This window comes from Oryctolagus cuniculus, chromosome 8 (genome assembly GCF_051225735.1).
Source record: "Oryctolagus cuniculus isolate XC-2025 breed Fujian yellow rabbit chromosome 8, ASM5122573v1, whole genome shotgun sequence".
NCBI classification, from domain to species: domain Eukaryota; kingdom Metazoa; phylum Chordata; class Mammalia; order Lagomorpha; family Leporidae; genus Oryctolagus; species Oryctolagus cuniculus.
Window position 1 is genome coordinate 935,256 of NC_142874.1, and position 18,147 is coordinate 953,402.

Here is an 18,147-nt window from a genome sequence, read left to right on the forward strand (position 1 = left end):
AATAGACCTTTTAATTGATTCTGTCTTTCCACACCTTTAGGAAATCCTAAAATCCATCTGTTTGTTTATTAAATAGTATCACAGAAGCTGGCACTGTGGCTCAATAGGCTAATCCTCCGCCTTGTGGCGCCGGCACACCGGGTTCTGGTCCTGGTTGGGGCACCAGATTCTGTCCCGGTTGCCCCTCTTCTAGGCCAGCTCTCTGCTGTGGCCAGGGAGTGCAGTGGAGGATGGCCCAAGTGCTTGGGCCCTGCACCTGCATGGGAGACCAGGAGGGGCACCTGGCTCCTGACTTCAGATCGGCGCAGCGCACCAGCCACAGTGGCCATTGGAGGGTGAACCAATGGTAAAGGAAGACCTTTCTCTCTGTCTCTCTCTCTCTCTCACTGTCCACTCTGCCTGTCAAAAATAAAAAAAAAAGAAAAAGAAATGAATAGTATCACAGAGTAGTTTTTTTCAGGTAGAGTTTTTGCCCATTGAGGATGCCTGGGAAAGTTAGCTTTTGCTGGCTGAGAAAGGGTTTATGAATTTGAGAGTTTATTTGAGAATGTAGTTATAAGAAACAAATTATTTGGCTTTCTACTTATTGTCTAACACAGAGATTTTTAAGGCCTTTATAATTTCCTGAGTAATAGGTGTAGCTCTGATTCTTCATAACACACCCCTTTCTGGCAATAACTGTGAGCTCACTATACAACTTCAGAATGGAGAGAGTTGACCATAAACCACAAACATGCTTGGGTCTGGCATCTTCAAGTTCTCTTCTAGCTCTAGATGGGATCAGAATTGAACTGTCTGATAATTAGTAGGTGTTGGAGAACTGGGTTGGTGTTCAGGAAGCATGACAACTTTGGTGTTAGAAGTGACATCCAAAAAGATTCCAGGGCAGGCACTATGTTGCAGTAATTTAAGCTGTTACCTGCAGCACTCACATCCCTTATGGGTCTCAGTTCAATTCCCAGCTGCCCCATTTCTGATCCAGCTCCCTGCTAATGTGACTTGGAAAGCAGCAGAGGGTGCACCCATGTGGGAGACCTCTAAGTTTAGTCTGAAGTGAATATAGCTATTTTGGGTTACTTTGGACTATTGTTCTAATGGTCTATCTTTCTGCATGTTTTTATATTTAATTTGTGTCTTTATATTTATGTCACTTTTATAATACTTATTTGAGATCTTGCTGCTGCTGAGTGTGGGCACCAGAAGATCATGGAAAAACTCCACCTTGAGACTCCGACCCACACTGCTTGGCACCCAGTGCTTACCTCATCGATGAACATGTACTCCCATTTTGCCACTACTCAAGCTCTGTGGAGAAGTTCCACAGCCACCACAGCCTTCAGAATGAAATTAGAAATGCTGAGGGGCCACTGTCATCACCAGACCAAAGAGTAAAGGTAAGGAGGTAAATAAAGCCCTAGAGATTAGAACAGAATTCATTTTATCTAAGTGGAAGTCAACATTTTACATTTCAGCTTTTTTAAGATTGTCCAGTTTGGATTTTGGCTTCTACCCTTAAAGAAGTTTCAAATTTCATTAACATTATTATAATTTATCAAAGCAGAATGATTTATTTCTAAGGTATTTGTTTCTTTGAAAACTGATAATGCTGAGTGACCTTAAGTAAAATGTGAGGAGGCACCAATATGCAACTCTTTTCCTAACAGCCTCTGCATATGTGATAAAGTTCCTGTTTAGGGATGGTGCCTCTCAGATTGCAGTTTTTTTACTTAACTCCTCAAATAAATATAGTTTGTCTCAAGTTTCTAAATTTACAACTATGGTCTCAATTCATGTATTTGCTAATGATATATATTTTTCTTGCTTAGGTAGTAACCTCCCAGTCTAGTTCTGCTGTATACTAGAAAATCTCAAATCATAATTCAAATATTTGAGGTAAAGTTCTCAACATTATTTGCAGGAATTATTTTATTAACTTGTATTCAATGTGGAAATAGTGTAGTTCTATATTTTATTGCACTTCAAGTAAGGAATGGAAGTGGTACTCAAAAATTTGTTTTTAACCTTTTGGTTATACTCTTTGATCCCTATAATATGATACTTTATGCAGTGCTCAGAAATAGAAAAATATTTGAAAAATCTTAAAATAAAATGCTTATTTGAGGGCCAGCATTGTGGTGCAAAGGCTTAGGCCATATGGGTACTGATTTGTGTTTTTGGCTGCTTCACTTATAATCCACATCCCTAATAATATGCCTGGGAAATCAGCATAGGATAACCCAAGTGCTTGGGCCCCTGCCACCAACATGGGTGACTCATGGCTTTAGCCTGGTCCAGCCCCAGCCATTGCAGCCACTTGGGGAGTGAACCAATAGATGGAAGATCTCTCTGTCTCTCCTTCTATCTATATAAGTCTGTTTTTCAAATAAATAAAATATTTTAAAAATTAAAATACTAATTTTAATGTTTATCTTAAATTCACAAAAATTGATTGCATTTAGCACATAGAAATGATGGTTGAAAATATTTGCATAATGTAAAATGGATAAACCAAGGTAATTGCCACATACATTCTATTATACACCTATTCTTTATGTTGGAGCTATTTAAAATGTAATCTCTTATTTACTTTCTATAGTCAAATGCATTGTCATTAACTACTGTCACCATGATGTATGCCAGACCTCTTTTGAATTTTTTCCTATGCAAATGAAATGTGTTTTCCTTAGACCGATATGTCCTCAAACCCCTCATATGTCTTTATATTTGTTTATTTAAAATATATTCATTTAAAAGGCAGAGTGACATAAAGAGAGGGAGAGACAGAGAGAGAGATATTTCACCTGCTGGTTTACTTCCTAAATGGCCACGATGGCTGAGACTGAACAATGCTGAAGCTAGAAGCCTGAAACACCATCTGGGTTTCTAGCATAGGTGCAGGGGCCCAACCACTCTAGTGATTATACAGCATTTCCCCTGGCACATTGACAGGCAGCTGGATTGGAACTGGAACAACTGGGACTTAAACCAGCACTCATATGGCATGCTGGTATCACATGCAATGGCTTAGCCTATTGTAGTGTAGCACCAGCCTTTGTCTGTATATTTAAAATGGTTTTCTGATACACAGCACAGATTTGGGTGTTGGTTTAAATTTTCCCATGTGAAATTCTTTTAATTGATGTATTTAGCTGAAGCACATTTGAAGTGGTTATTGATATTGTTGGATTAATATGTACTATGTTTGCAATTAATTGCTATATGTTTTAGTTATTTTTTAAAAGATTTATTTTTTTCATGGACCCTATATTTATTATTGTTTGTAATAATGAGTAAATTATACAGCATCTCAAATAGAGAGAAGTTGGAAAATAAAGCAGAGAAGAGATGGGATGGAGGGGAGGGAGGGAGTACTTGGAATACCTGTTTAAATAGGGCACTCAGGGAACATGTGCTTGATTGGAACCTAAAGAAAGGAGGGAGGAAGCGAGCCACGCAGACCCCTGCAGAAGGAAGGAAGCTCAGAGAGGAAGGAGATTCCAATACAATCCCATCAAGGTGGCATGTACCAATTCCATTTCACTAGTCCAAGTGATCAACTTTAGTTCACAATTGATCACACTGATAGGTCTAAGAGTCAAAAGGATCACACAAACAAGAATAGTGTCTGCTAATACTAACTGATAGAATTAGGAAGGACAGAATGATCCAACATGGAAAGCGGGATACACAGCAGACTCATAGAATGGCAGATGTCCTAAATAGCACTCTGGCCTCAGAATCAGCCCTTAAGGCATTCGGATCTGGCTGAAGAGCCCATGAGAGTATTTTAGGCATGGAAAGCCAAGACACTCTGGGAAAAAAAAAAAAAAAGAAGAAGACCTAAATGAAAGATCTCTGTGAGTGAGTGAGATCCCAGTGGAAAGATTTATTTATTTATTTGAAGGTCAGAGTTACACAGAGAGAAGGAGAAGCACAGAGAGAGAGAGAGAGGTCTTCCATCCGCTGATTCACTCCCCAATTGGTCGCAATGGCTGGAGCTGCACTGATCCAAAGCTAGGAGCCAAGAGCTTCTTCTGGGTTTCCCATGTGGATACAGGGGCCCAAGGATTTGGACCATCTTCTACTGCTTTCCCAGGCCACAGCAGAGAGCTGGATCAGAAGTGTAGCAGCAGGACTCAAACCAGCATCCTCATGGGATACTGGCACTGCAGGCTGTGGCTTTACCCACTATACTACAGTGCCAGCTTCTGTGTTAGTTATTTAAAGGAATTTTTAATACATTATATTGTCAGGGTTAAAGCAAATGTATGATAATTGCTATAACACAGTTCTCATCAATTTTATCATTAATGTGATATTAATATCAAGAGAATAAATTTAATGTAGTCAATAGATATAATTCCAAGACATGATATTTCTCTTATTCCTCTTTTCTTCTTTTTAATTTTTGAGATAATGTATTTTTAAATTTATATTCTAGCTAAAGGCTTAATTCTCCACTAAGTAAGGAATTAAATAAGTAAAAATTAAAAGGTGATATTCAGCAGGAATATAGGCAAAATCAAAAGAAAATACATACATTTTGCTCATCTACAGTAAATTATAAAATGATCAAATATCTCTAAAACTGTAGTAATATGTCATTCTAACTCATTGTTTTGACAAATATGTAAAACAAATATGGCAAAAGTGTATTTACAGTAATATTGATACATATATATTTCTTTTTTGTTTATTTTTCTTTATTGTTTTTTTCTTCCTTAATTTTAGTTCCTACATATAAGAGAGAATATGTAGTATTTGTCTTTTTGTGTCTGGCTTATTTCACCAAACATGATGCCTTCCAGTTGCATCCATTTTGATGCAAATACTATAATTTCATTCTTTTTTATATCTGATTAATATTCTACTGCTTACATACATATATATATCACATTTTCTTTACCCATTCATCTGTTGATGGACACTTGTTTGATTTCATATTTTGAGTATTGTGAACAGTGCTGCTATAAAAATGGTGGTGCAGGTATATCTTTGATAGAGTATGTTCATTTCATTTGGGTATATACACAGAAGTGGGATTCTTGGGTCATATGGCAAGTATATGTGTCTAGCTTTTTTCAGAAATTTCCATACTGTTTAGTGGCTGCACTAACTTATATTCCCATGAACAGTGTATAAGATTTCCCCTTTCTCCTTATCTTTGCCAGAACCTATTACATTTTATCTTTTGGATAACAGCCATTCTGACAGGGGGTAAGTGGTATCTCATTGTGGTTTCAATTTGCATTTCCCTGATGGGTAGTGACTTGTGCATTTTTTCATATATTTCTTGGCCATTCTTTTTCTTTTGAGAACTGTATGTTGAGGTCCTTTGCTCTTTACTTCCTTGGATTTAAAAAAAATGATTTATTTTGTTGAAAGAGTCATATAGAGAGTGAGAGACAGAAGAGAGACAGAAACAGAGAGAGATCTTCCATCTGCTAATTCACTCCCCACATGGCTACAATGGATGGGACTCGACCAGGCCAAAGCCAGGAGCTTCTTCCAAGTCTCGCACATGGGTAATAGGGGCCCAAGCACCTAGGCTATCCTCTGCTGCTTTTGTCATGTCGGAAGCAGGGAGTTGGATCATAAGTGAAGCAGCTGGGACATGAACTAGCATCCATACTGGATTCTGACATTACAGGCAGAGGTTTTACCCAATATGCCAAAATGCCAGCCTCTGAATTGATTTTTTTTTATTGTTGAGTTTTTGAATGCTGATATAGTCTGGATTTTTATGCTTTGTCGAATAAGTAGCTTTAAATGTCTTCTTCTCCTCCTGTTGGATGTGTCTTCACTCTATTGGTCATTTTCTTTGCCATGCAAAAAGTTCTGAGTTTGATATAGTTCCATTTCTTTAGTTTTGCTTTTGTTGCCTGTTTTGGAGGTCTTGTCCAAGAAATCTTTCCGTACACCAATGTTGGTGTATTTCCCCTACAGTTTCTTCCAGTTATAGTCTCAGTCCTTAAATTTGGGTCTTAGGACATTTTGAGTTGATTTTTATATATGGTGTGAGGTGTGAATTTAATTTCATTCTTCTACATACATAAATCCAGTTTGCCAGAAGAATTTGTGAAGAGATTATACTTACTCTACTGTATGATCTGAGACTATTATCAAAAATAAGTTTTCTTTCTGTATGTATGTGGATTAATTTCTGGGTTGTCTATTTTATTTATTTATTTATTTATTTATTTATTTATTTATTTTGAGAGGCAGAGTGGACAATGAGAGAGAGAGAGAGAGAAAGGTCTTCTTTTTTCTGTTGGTTCACCCCCCAATGACTGCTGCAGCCAGTGCACCACACTGATCCAAAGCCAGGAGCCAGGTGCTTTCCCTGGTCTCCCACAGGGGTGCAGGGCCCAAGAACTTGGGCTGTCCTCCACTGCACTCCCAGGCCACAGCAGAGAGCTGGACTGGAAGAGGAGCAACTGGGACAGGATCCGGTGCCCAACCAGGACTAGAACCCAGGGTGCCGGCACCGCAGGCAGAGGATTAGCCTATTGAGGCATGGCACTGGCCAATCTATATGTCACATTTTATGCCAGGAACATATTGTTTTCATTGCTATACTAGTAATTGTACTATGCATTGAAATCAGGCATTGTGATGCTTCCAGCTTGATTTTTCTTACTTATGATCACTTTAGCTATTCTAGGTCTTTTGTGATTCCATGTGAATTTTAGGATTGTTTTTTCCTATTTCTATAAGAGAATGTTGTTGATATTTTGATAGGGATTGCATTGAATCTGTAGGTTATTTTAGGTAGTATAGACATTTTATTTTATTTTATTTTTTTAAAGCTTTATTTATTTGAAAGGCAGAGTTACAGAGGCAGGGGGAGGAGAGAGAGAGGGAGAGAGGGAGAGAGAGAGAGATAGGTCTACCATCCACTGGTTCAATCCCTAAATGACAGCAATGGTTGGAGCTGGACTGATCCAAACCTAGGAGACTGGAGCTTCTTCCAGGTATCCCATGTGGGTTCAGTGGTCAAAGCCCTTGGACCACCTTCTACTGCTTTCCCAGGCCATAGCTGAGAGCTGTATCAGAAGTAGAGCAGTTGGGACTCAAACTGCTGCCCAAATAGTGTGCCATCCCTGCAGGGATGTGGCACTATGCCACAGTGCCAGCCCCTATGGACATTTTAATGATAATCATTCTTGCAATCCATGAGCAAGGGATATCTTTCCATTTCATGGGGGTCCTTGTTGATTTCTTTCATCAGTGTTTGATACCTTTCATTGTAGAGATCTTTTGCTTCTTTGGTTAAATTTATTCATAAATATTTAATTTTTTGGTGGCCATTGTGAATGGGATTTTTTTCTTGATTTCTCTTTCACTGAATTCATCATAGCATATGAAAAATCTCCAGCATTTTGTATATTTATTTTGTGACCTGCAATTTCACTGAATTGGTTTATCTATTCTAACAGCTTTTTGGTGGAGTGTTTATGTTTTCCATGTGCAATATCATGTCATCTACAAGAATAATTTGACTTACCTTTTTCTAGTTTTGATACTCTTTCTTTCTTCCCACTCCCTAATTGCTCTTGCTAAAACTTCCAGTATTATTTTGAATAAGAGTGGTGAAATTGGACACCTTTGTCGTGTTTCAGATCTGAGAGAAAACACTTTCAGTGTTTTCCCATTCAGCATGATATTGGCTGTTGGTTTGTCATATAAAACCTGTATAATTTTGAGTATGTTTCTTCTCTATCTGATTTATGGAGGGTTTTTATCATGAAAGTGTATTGAATCTTATCAAATGTTCTCTCTGCATCTATTGAGATGACCATGTCGTTTTTATTCCTTATTATATTTATGTGATTTATGATACTTATTGATTTGCAAATGTTGAACCACCCTTGCATTTCTAAGATAAATTCCACTTGATCATCATATATGATCTTTTTGATATTGTTTATATTTGACTTGCTTATATTTTTCCCTGTGGCTATTAAAGTATGTTCCTTTTACCTAACAACCCAACCAGCCAGCTCTTCTCAATATAAGAGTCCTTGAATTTAATGAGATCATATTGAATGATTTTTTTATTTAATGTATGCATTTTTACATAGATACAACTTTAGGAATATAGTGGTTCTTCCCCCCATGCCCCCCACTCCACTCCCTTCCCACCTCCCATTCTCTTTTCCATCTCCTTCTTCATTATAGATTATTTTTAGTATGACTTTATATATAGAAGAGGGCAAATTGTTAAAATCTTTGGCTTGCTTATATTTTGTTGAGAATCTTTGCATCTATGTTCATTCAGGATTTAGGTCTGTAGTTTTCTATTTGTGTTGTATCATTGGTTTTGGTATCAGATTGATGCTAGCCTCATAAAAAGAGTGGCTGAGTTCCATCCTCGTCAGTATTTTGGAATAGTTTAAAAATTATTTGAATGAATTCAGCAGTAAAGCCATCAGGTCTTAGACTTCTCCTTGATGGAAGACTTTTGACTACTGTGTCAATCTCATTGCTTATTATGGGTTTGTTTAGATTGTCTATATTTTCTTGATTTAATCTTGGTAGATTATATGTATCCAGAAATTTATCCACTTCTTCAAGGTTTTCCAGCTTTTTAGCATAGCTCTAATGGGCTTTCTGTGCAGAGCCTAGGCTGCCAAATGAGTCCTGAGACTCCTCACTTTCTGACAATGTTGACACATGTGGAGAAAAATATGAACTTCCTGATCTGCTGAACCAGCTTGAGGTCCTGTCTTGGAAGTGTTATTCCTGTGGGAATCTTCCAATATCAACTGTGGCTACTGCCTTGCTGCTATCCACGGCAGGAACATCTCCCCACTCCCAGATGGATTTAAATTCACTGCCCACTTTCCTAGCCCCATTGCAGCAGGGGCTGTGTCTCTTTCTCAAGAGTCAGGTACGGCAGGCAGAATCAATGTCACTTAACAGTCAACTATCCTAGGCTACCATTTCCTCAGCAGTCAGCACTGCCACTGGTGGTGTGATCTATAAAAGTCTTGATAAAGGCCGGTGCTGTGGCTCAATAGGTTAATCCTCCACCTAGCGACACCGGCACACCGGGTTCTAGTCCCGGTCGGGGCACCGGATTCTGTCCCGGTTGATCCTTTTCCAGGCCAGCTCTCTGCTATGGCCCGGGAGTGCAGTGGAGGGTGGCCCAAGTGCTTGGGCCCTGCACTCCCATGGGAGACCAGGAGAAGCACCTGGCTCCTGCCATCGGCTCAGTGTGGTGCGCCGACCGCAGCGCGCCAGCCGCGGTGGCCATTGGAGGGTGAACCAACGGCAAAAAGGAAGACCTTTCTCTCTGTCTCTCTCTCTCTCTCACTGTCCACTCTGCCTGTAAAAAAAAAAAAAAAGTCTTGATATTACTTTTATGTCATCCTTTAAGTACTGGAAGAGATTTGGAAAATGTTTAGTCATCTTGTTTGCTACTTATAAAATCTGACTTATGTTGGCCTTTTCTTCAACTGATTTTCTTTCCCTTGAGTAAGACTAAATTTTTTCTTTCTTTACATGAATAGTGATTCTGAATTTTATTATCAATATTGTAAACCATGTGTTGCAGACATTGTGGATACTCATATTCTTCAGAAAAATTATTTCTATTTTACAAGGCAGTTAGTTGGCTGGATTTAAATTCTAAAGTGTATTCCTTACAATGGTCACTAGGTAACTCTTTCTTTCAGCTTCTAGTGACTGCTTTTTTATTGCTTTTTTTTTTATCTGAAGTGTCCCATATAGTGTACTGTAGTATTTTATATCCAAATTTAGGGACTTAAATTCTTTGATTTTCTCTATTCCAGGGCCTATTTTCCTTTTCTCCCATTCTTTGGTTGTCTTTGTAGCCTGAAATTTCTACCAAAATACCCTAATTAAAGCTGTAACTTTCTTTTTAACTTTTATTTAATGAATATAAATTTCCAAAGTACGATTTATGGATTACAATGGCTTCCCCCCCATACCGTCCCTCGCACCCACAGCCCTCCCCTTTCCCACTCCCTCTCCCCTTCCATTCACATCAAGATTCATTTTCGATTATCTTAATATATAGAAGATCAGCTTAGTATACATTAAGTAAGGATTTCAACAGTTTGCTCCCACACAGAAACATAAAGTGAGGAATGATAGGTGATTTTTTTTAAATGATGATGAAATCAGATCAGACCAATTGTCATGTTTAATCCCAGTGAGAATCAAGTTGGGAGTTGATAATTTTATTTTTTACAGAGGATCAGTTTAGTATGCATTAAGTAAAGATTTCAACAGTTTGCACCCCCATAGAAACACAAAGTGAAATATATTGTTTGAGTACTCGTTATAGCATTAAATCTCAATGCACAGCACATTAAGGACAGAGATCCTACATGAGGAGTAAGTGCACAGTGACTCCAGTTGTTGACTTTACCAATTGACACTCCTGTCTATGGCATCAGTAGTCTCCCTATGCTCCAGTCATGAGTTTCCAAGGCTATGGAAGCCCTCTGAGTTCTCCGATTCTTATCTTGTTTAGACAAGGTCATAGTCAAAGTGGAGGTTCTCTCCTCCCTTCAGAGAAAGGTACCTCCTTCTGTGAAGACCTGTTCTTTCCACTGGGATCTCACTCGCAGAGATCTTTTGCCAGAGTGTCTTCATTTTCCATGCCTGAAATACTCTCATGGGCTTTTCAGCCCATTCTTTGGTTGTCTTTGTAGCCTGAAATTTCTACCAAAATACCCTAATTAAAGCTGTAACTTTGACTCCCTTGATCTATGTGTTAATAGGAAAGTGTCCTCTGGTAAAATGCACAAAATGAATAACTTTCTCTTCTGCCAGTTCCCTCAGTTCAGCATCTGCCTTTTATTGTGATGCACTCCAATTCCCAAATGGTTGTGATACAAACTGTGAATTTTATAATTTTTTTTCTTTCATGGGTTCATCTTGTTGAATATTTTGTCATGAACATGACACTTTTGAGTTGTTTCTGTTATAAAATTTTCTCTACACTGTACTATTGATTTAAATAGTTGCCAGTTTTATTTTTTCTCCGCATGTCAGGTCCTTCTTGAATAGGAATAATTTATGTAAAATGGAAATAGAACTAGTCAGATTTAGCTCAATTTAAAAACATTTTGGGCTGGTGCCGTGGCTCACTAGGCTAATCCTCTGCCTGCAGCACTGGCACTCTGGGTTCTAGTCCTGGTTGGGGTTCAAGTTCTGTCCTGGTTGCTCCTATTCCAGTCCAGCTCTCTGCTGTGGCCCAGGAAGGCAGTGGAGGATGGCCCACGTCCTTGAGCTCTGCACCTGCATGGGAGACCAGGAGGAGGCACCTGGCTCTTCGCTTCAGATTGGCACAGTGTGCCAGCCCTGGCGGCTATTTGGGGGGTGAGCCAACAGAAGGAAGACCTTTCTCTCTCTCCAACTGCCTGTCAAAAAAATTTTTGAATTTCCCAAATATGGAACAATATGTTCCCTTGTAATTTTTTTTATAAAATGAACCTTTTTTATTTATTTATTTATTTTTTTTGACAGGCAGAGTGGACAGTGAGAGAGAGAGACAGAGAGAAAGGTCTTCTTTTGCCGTTGGTTCACACTCCAATGGCCACCGCAGCCGGTGCACTGCGGCCGGCGCACTACCCTGATCCGAAGGCAGGAGCCAGGTACTTAACCTGGTCTCCCATGGGGTGCAGGGCCCAAGTACGTGGGTCATCCTCCACTGCACTCACTGGCCCAGCAGAGAGCTGGCCTGGAAGAGAGGCAACCGGGACAGAATTTGGTGCCCCGACCAGGACTAGAACCCGATGAGCCGGTGCCGCAAGGTGGAGGATTAGCCTAGTGAGCCACGGCACCAGCCCCCCTTGTAATTTTAATTTGTGTTTCTCATTTATTTGTCCCTCTGTATTCACCTTTTTTATACTTTAAAGAGTGTCTTTCTGGACTATGCACATTTTCCAATTATTTTGCCAACTATATTTTCTTTTCTTAAGATTTATTTATAAAGTCAGAGTTACACACAGAAGAAGAGGCAGAGAAAAAGAGATAGAGAGGTCTTCCATCTGATGGCTCACTCCTCAATTGGCCGCAGTGGCAAGAGCTGCACTGATATGAAGCCAGGAGCCATGGGTCTCCCATGCAGGTGCAGGGCCCCAAGAACTTGGGCCATCTTCTATTGCTTTCCCAGGCCATGGCAGAAGCTGGATCAGAAGCAGGCACCTATATGGGATGCTGGCACTGCAGGTGGTGGCTTTACCTGCTATGCTATAGTGCCAGCCCTGCCAATTATTTTTTCAATATTTTTTATATTTCAAAATGTTTGCCAATTATTTTTTTCATATGATTGGTCATTTTTTGCTATTAGGAAGGTAACTTTTCTGTGGTGTAACTTTTTTCTTTTAACATTGTTGTGTGTTTCTTTAATTTTGTCATAAGGAGTATGGATATTTATATATTCAGATTTCTCAACTTGGGCTTAGATAGCTTCTGAATATTGAGTTTCTGTTAGAATGGACTTTTCAACTGCTGGTGCTGTGGCATAGTGAATTAAGCCACAGCCTGTAGTGCCAACATCCCATTCAAGTCCTGATTGCTCCACTTCTAATCTACCTCCCCATTAATGTGCCTGGGAAAGCAGTGGAGGATGGCCCAAAGTCCTTGGGACCCTACACTCATGTGGGAGACCCAGAAGAAGCTCCTGTCTCCTGGCTGGCCTGGTCCAGCCCCAGCCATTGTGGCCATTTGGGGAGTGAAGCAGTAGATGAAAAATCTCTTACTTCCTCTATGTCTCTCCCTCTCTGTCTCCCTCTCTCTCTGCCTTTCAAATAAATAAATAAATAAATAATAAATAATAAATAAATAAATCTTTTTTAACAGACTTAATTCACTTTGTTTTCTTGTGTAAAATCCTATTTTGTAGCCACATCTGGAGCCTGGGTCCTCTGCACAAATACTCTGGTGTGAGTCTTCATAAGATGGTCCATGCTTTCCTGATAGGGAGACTTGGTGAATACATTCTTTTTCCAGAGGTTGGGGATCAGATTGCTGTAGGTCTTGGGGATAGCATAGAAGGTGCCCTTTGCGGCCCAGGGTAGCAGTGCACCCACTGGCTGAAGTGTGGCAGCCAGCAATGCCAGCTATCATCAGCAACTTCTTGGGGACACGGTGAAGACAATGCCAGTGCTTCTAGGAGCAAGAATTGAGGCACAATAGCACAGAGACACATCAGCTGGTCACCTTGCAAGGCACAGTGTGTGGTTTGCCTATCTTGTTTCCCCAATAGCACCTCCAAATGGGAAAAATGGACAGTTTAGCTAGGATGATGGCCCCTCAGATGGTGGTGGCTATTTCCTTGGTGCACTTCACACTCAGGCTGACATGACCATTGTGTTCTTCAATGGCAACAAATGCCTTGAACCTGCTTCACTGCCAATCTATGCCTGCTTCTGCACTGACATGATCTTCAAAATCTCATCGAGGGATGTCCCCAGGGAAACATCAAAGATCTCGGACTCCTTGATGGGCAGGGAGAAGAGATATATCTCCTACAAGGATTTGATCTTCATGTTCTTAAACAGGTGGCCAAGCCTGGTGACAGGCTCTATGAGTTCCATGACCTTGGCTCTGGCCCTGGCCCTGACTTTGACCATAGCCCTGGATGCCACTACCAAAGCCTCAGCAGAAGCTGCCATGGCCTTCCATTCCAAGGTTCTCAGGGCCTCCAGACCCTCCTGCATCAGCATCATCCTGCCATTTGGTATTCTCTCAGAGAAGAAGAAAACAAATCTTAAAAAATAAAGAATGGACTTGTCCTACTCAACATTATAAATCAAACCTCACACACATTTTCAAGCTGTTACACACTTGGTGTGAAATTCATCTTTAATTTTGTTCTGTATCTGTTTTCCACACAATTTATTGAAAGGTCCATAGGGCCACCCCATAGACATCTATCTGTGAGGGTGAACTGTTCTAAGTAATGTTTTTTTCTGGCTGTCTCAGAATATTAGGTGGTAGTAAATTAACTTATGGGTAGGAAACCACTGACTTACAGCCTCTGCATTCAAAACGTGTATCAAATCTGTTTTTCTCAGGGTGCTAGAATGTCCTTTACTAGAGCATGGATAGAGTTTGTAACTGGAGAACAAAATAGGCACTGAATGAAACAGTGACACAATTAATCTGTAATTACATTTGCTTGGCCAGAATCATCTGGCTCTGCCTTGGTTTCTCCAGACTTGGGGAGGATAGGTTATTCTCCCACATGCAACAATATTGAAATGAGTGGGAAATGGCCACTGCATATTAGAACTCCTCTTTCTGACATGTGTATCTCAACTTCATCCCATACCCAGGAGACAATCTTCAGGGCTCATTTATTCATCACTTTGTACTGATATTCAGGATCTCTGAATGATTCCAGAAATGTAGATCATGTCAAGATGTGGCTTCTTTTTACTGATAGACTCATGTCCCTAGCAAGCAAGTTATCTGTTTTAGCCCTACTCAGAGTGTAGTTGTTAAGCACACTATACCCAGCTGTATTGATTTATTGGGAATTTTCTGTACCTATTGTCATTCTGAAATCCTGAAAATGTCAGGGTTTCTAGAAATATGGGGAAAGTAGTCTTTGCAGAGTGTGCGGAAGAAGAGTTTTTTATTTAAAAACTCCATACATGCTGATAACCATTCCTCCTGGAAGACTAAGCATGAGAATCTGTTCCTAAGCTGTGGTCCTGCTTAACAGACATGTTCCTCTCCTGCATCTACAGGTAAATAATACAATAAAATTTTTCCATCATCCATGCTGAGAATTCTTCAGAGAAACACAGAAAAAGAAGAGAGAAAATGAATGGCTAATCAAAACCACTCAGCTTATTACTCCATTTAGTCAGTGAGTATTTTTTTTTTTTTACTAAATGTTTCCCCACTTTTAAAAATGCCTATTTGGTTATTTTCTTCTACTTGAAAGAAAAAGTGGCAGTAGAAGTAAGAAGATCTTCCATCTACTGGTTCATTCCCCAACTGCTTGCAACTGTTAGGACTGGCCAGGCTGAAGCCAAAAACCTGAAACTCCATCAAGGTCTCTCAAGTGTGTTATTCTTAAGTGTGTAAGGACCCCAAGCACTTGAGTTTTCCTCTGCAGATTTCCAGGATACATTAGCAAGAAGCTGTGTTGGAAACAAATTAGCCAAGTGTTAAACTGGCACTGCTATGGGTTTGATTCAGGCATCCCAAACACTGGTGTACCATAGTACACCACCCCATTTAGTGAAAACACTAAAGATTGTAGGACCACATGATTGAAAATGGGGAAATATATTGGTGTCATTTTTTATGTTACTATATCAAGAGAAAAAATGTTTTAGTCATAAATAAATACATTTTACTGATATGTTAAAATCATAGGCCACTAGGACACGAAGAAACTTCATTGCTTTTGCATGAGCATTACAAACAAACATATATGTTCAATTGATGTGTTTTTTTCTCATTCCAGTTGTCCAGTGGATGATTTGGTTGTGAAAAACCAGGAGTGTCAAGACATGAATCTGAGGCAAGATGTACTGTTGTTGAACAATCCAATCATCCTTTTCTTTATCTTCATCCTTTTTACATATAATGTTGTATATTTTTCTTAAATATATATCTAAGGTTAAATGTCATTATACCCACATTATTTGACATTTTATTACAGGAAGTGGCCATATATGTCTCTAGAAGCATCTTTTGTTTTAAAATTTATTCTCTGTATTGTGGGATGACCAACCAATGTAGCCATCTTTCTTACATTTTTGCATATCTTTTTCTTGTACTTCATCAGCTTTTTATATATTTGAGTTAAATTTTTTCTTCTATACAAAATATGTTGTTTCATATTATTTGTTATTTTAAACTCATCTGACTTCCTTTGCCTTTAAAGACTTAAATAATTAAAAAATTATTTGAGAGGTAGAATTACATAGAGAGGGAGAGACAGAGAGAAAGGCCTTTCATCCATAGGTTCACTCCCCAGATGGCTGCAACAGCTGGAGCTGAACCAATCCAAAGCCAGGATCCAGGGTTTCTGATGGGTCTTTCAGGTGGGTGCAGGGGCCCAAACACTTGGGCCATCTTCTGCTTTCCCAGGCCACAGCTAAGAGCTGGATTGGAAGAGGAACAGCCAGGGCTAGAATCAGTGCTCATAAGGGATGCTGGTGCTACAGGCAAGGCATAGCTGACTACACCACAGAGCCAGCCTTATCCCTTGCCTTTAAAACAGAGTGACGGAGAGAGGGATGTGAAGAATAAGATTTCTGACAAAGCACTTTTAGTGAAGTATTTTCTTCCTAGAACACAGAATGTGACCACAGGATCCGACTAAGGATATTTTATGGCCTTCTAACAAGAGCACTGAGCCTTTGTTGGAATGTTGGCTTCACAAGGACATGCAGCTGCTTTCCCAGATAGGCTTACCTAATATGTCTTGCAAAACATGTTTCAGAGAAACCTTAGAGTTATTTGAACATGCACATATGCTGTTGTAATCCTTATCAATAAGGAAAAGATGCTGGGTTGGCCTGGCGGCACTTTTGGGAGGAAAAGTTTCCATGTGCTGTCTCTCCTTTCACTTGCACACCCCAAGATCTTGTGCCCAAACAGGGAGCTTTAGTATAAAATACAAGGGATGGCTCACCTTGCATAGCAATGGTTACAGATGCATCATTCATCTCTTTGAGATTTGGGTGAGTCACTAAGATGGGGAACTCCCTGTTCCCAGTGCAACAGAAACATAAGGATGAACTGCTTTATCTTCTTAAGAATGTGGGGCAGTCTTTATCAGAAAAGGTACTTCGACACTTGCTGCAAAAAAATCAATAGTTGCTGCCCTTGGTACCCTGATGGAAGCACTTTAAAAGTAACTGATTGACAGAAAATCAATCAAAAGTTACACTCTATTCCAGTTTTACATGTGTGGTATCTCTGCTGGGATGCCAGTAGTAAGGTTACAAACCTCTTGGCAGCTCTCCCTGGCCAAGAGAGTCAGTCAATGGGCTTGTCCCTACTGCCTGAAGATGAGGTGTCTGTGCTTTCCATGCCTACTGATGTAACGGTGGTGTCTGAGTCCCCTTCAGTTGTGTCAGTGGTACAAGGTATGTTTCAGGAAGCCAAGGAGCAAGGAGAATTACCAATGTTAAGTGTCCTGTTGTTATATCTCAAAATGTGTCTCCCTGGCTTGAGCATCTTCCCTATGTTTACAGAGTTAAAAAAAAAAGAGCTTGACAGAGTACAGGATGCAAAGTTCTTATACAGTGGGCATATTGGAGGGAGTTGGAGGAGGATAGGAGATCTTTGAGATGGTGCCATGGGATTGGAAAACTCTAGTTAAAATTTTGGTTACCCCATCCCAATACACTGTTTAGGTTTGAGAATATAAAGAAGTGGCTTCTGTACAAGCCATAGATAACTTAAACAACAATGTCCTCATCATTTTGGAGTAGTTGTTGGGAGAGAAAGCATATTCATATCTTGGTCAACAAGTTGTTTATCCTTGAAAGGAAACCCATGTGTAAACTTCTAGCATTGCATTAAAAGCTTGAAAAAAGATTCCTGGGCCTCAGAATCAGCCCTTAAGGCATGCAGATCCAGCTGAAAAGCCCATGAGAGTATTTCAGGCATGGAAAGCCAAAACACTCTGGCAAAAAAAATAAAAATAAAAAAAAAACCTACATGAAATAGCTCCGCAAGTGAGATCCCAGTGGAAAGAACAGGTCATCAAAGAAGGAGGTACCTTTCTCTGAAGGGAGGAGAGAACTTCCACTTTGATTACGACCTTGTCTAAATATGATCAGAGTTGGTGAACTCAAAAGGCTTCCATAGCCTTGGCAGCTCATGACAAGAGCCTAGGGTGATTACTGATGCCATAAACAAGAGTGTCAATTTGTTAAGTCAACAACAGGAGTCACTGTGCACTTACTCCTCATGTAGGATCTCTGTCCTTAATGTGCTGTACATTGAGATTTAATGCTATAACTAGTACTCAAACAGTATTTTTCACTCTGTTTCTATGTGGGTGCAAACTGTTGAAATCTTTACTTAATATATGCTAAACTGATCTTCTGTATATAAAGAGAATTGAAAATGAATCTTGATGTGAATGGAAGTGCGGAGGGAGAGGGAAAGGGGAGGGTTGTGGGTGGGAGG

General features: G+C 39.7%; 1 pseudogene; it reads right to left on the reverse strand.

The window, feature by feature from the left end:
- Nucleotides 1-12,872: 12,872 nt before the first annotated feature.
- On the reverse strand, nt 12,873-13,632 carry LOC149124787 (small ribosomal subunit protein uS5 pseudogene; annotated as a pseudogene).
- Between the last annotated feature and the right edge of the window lie 4,515 nt (nt 13,633-18,147).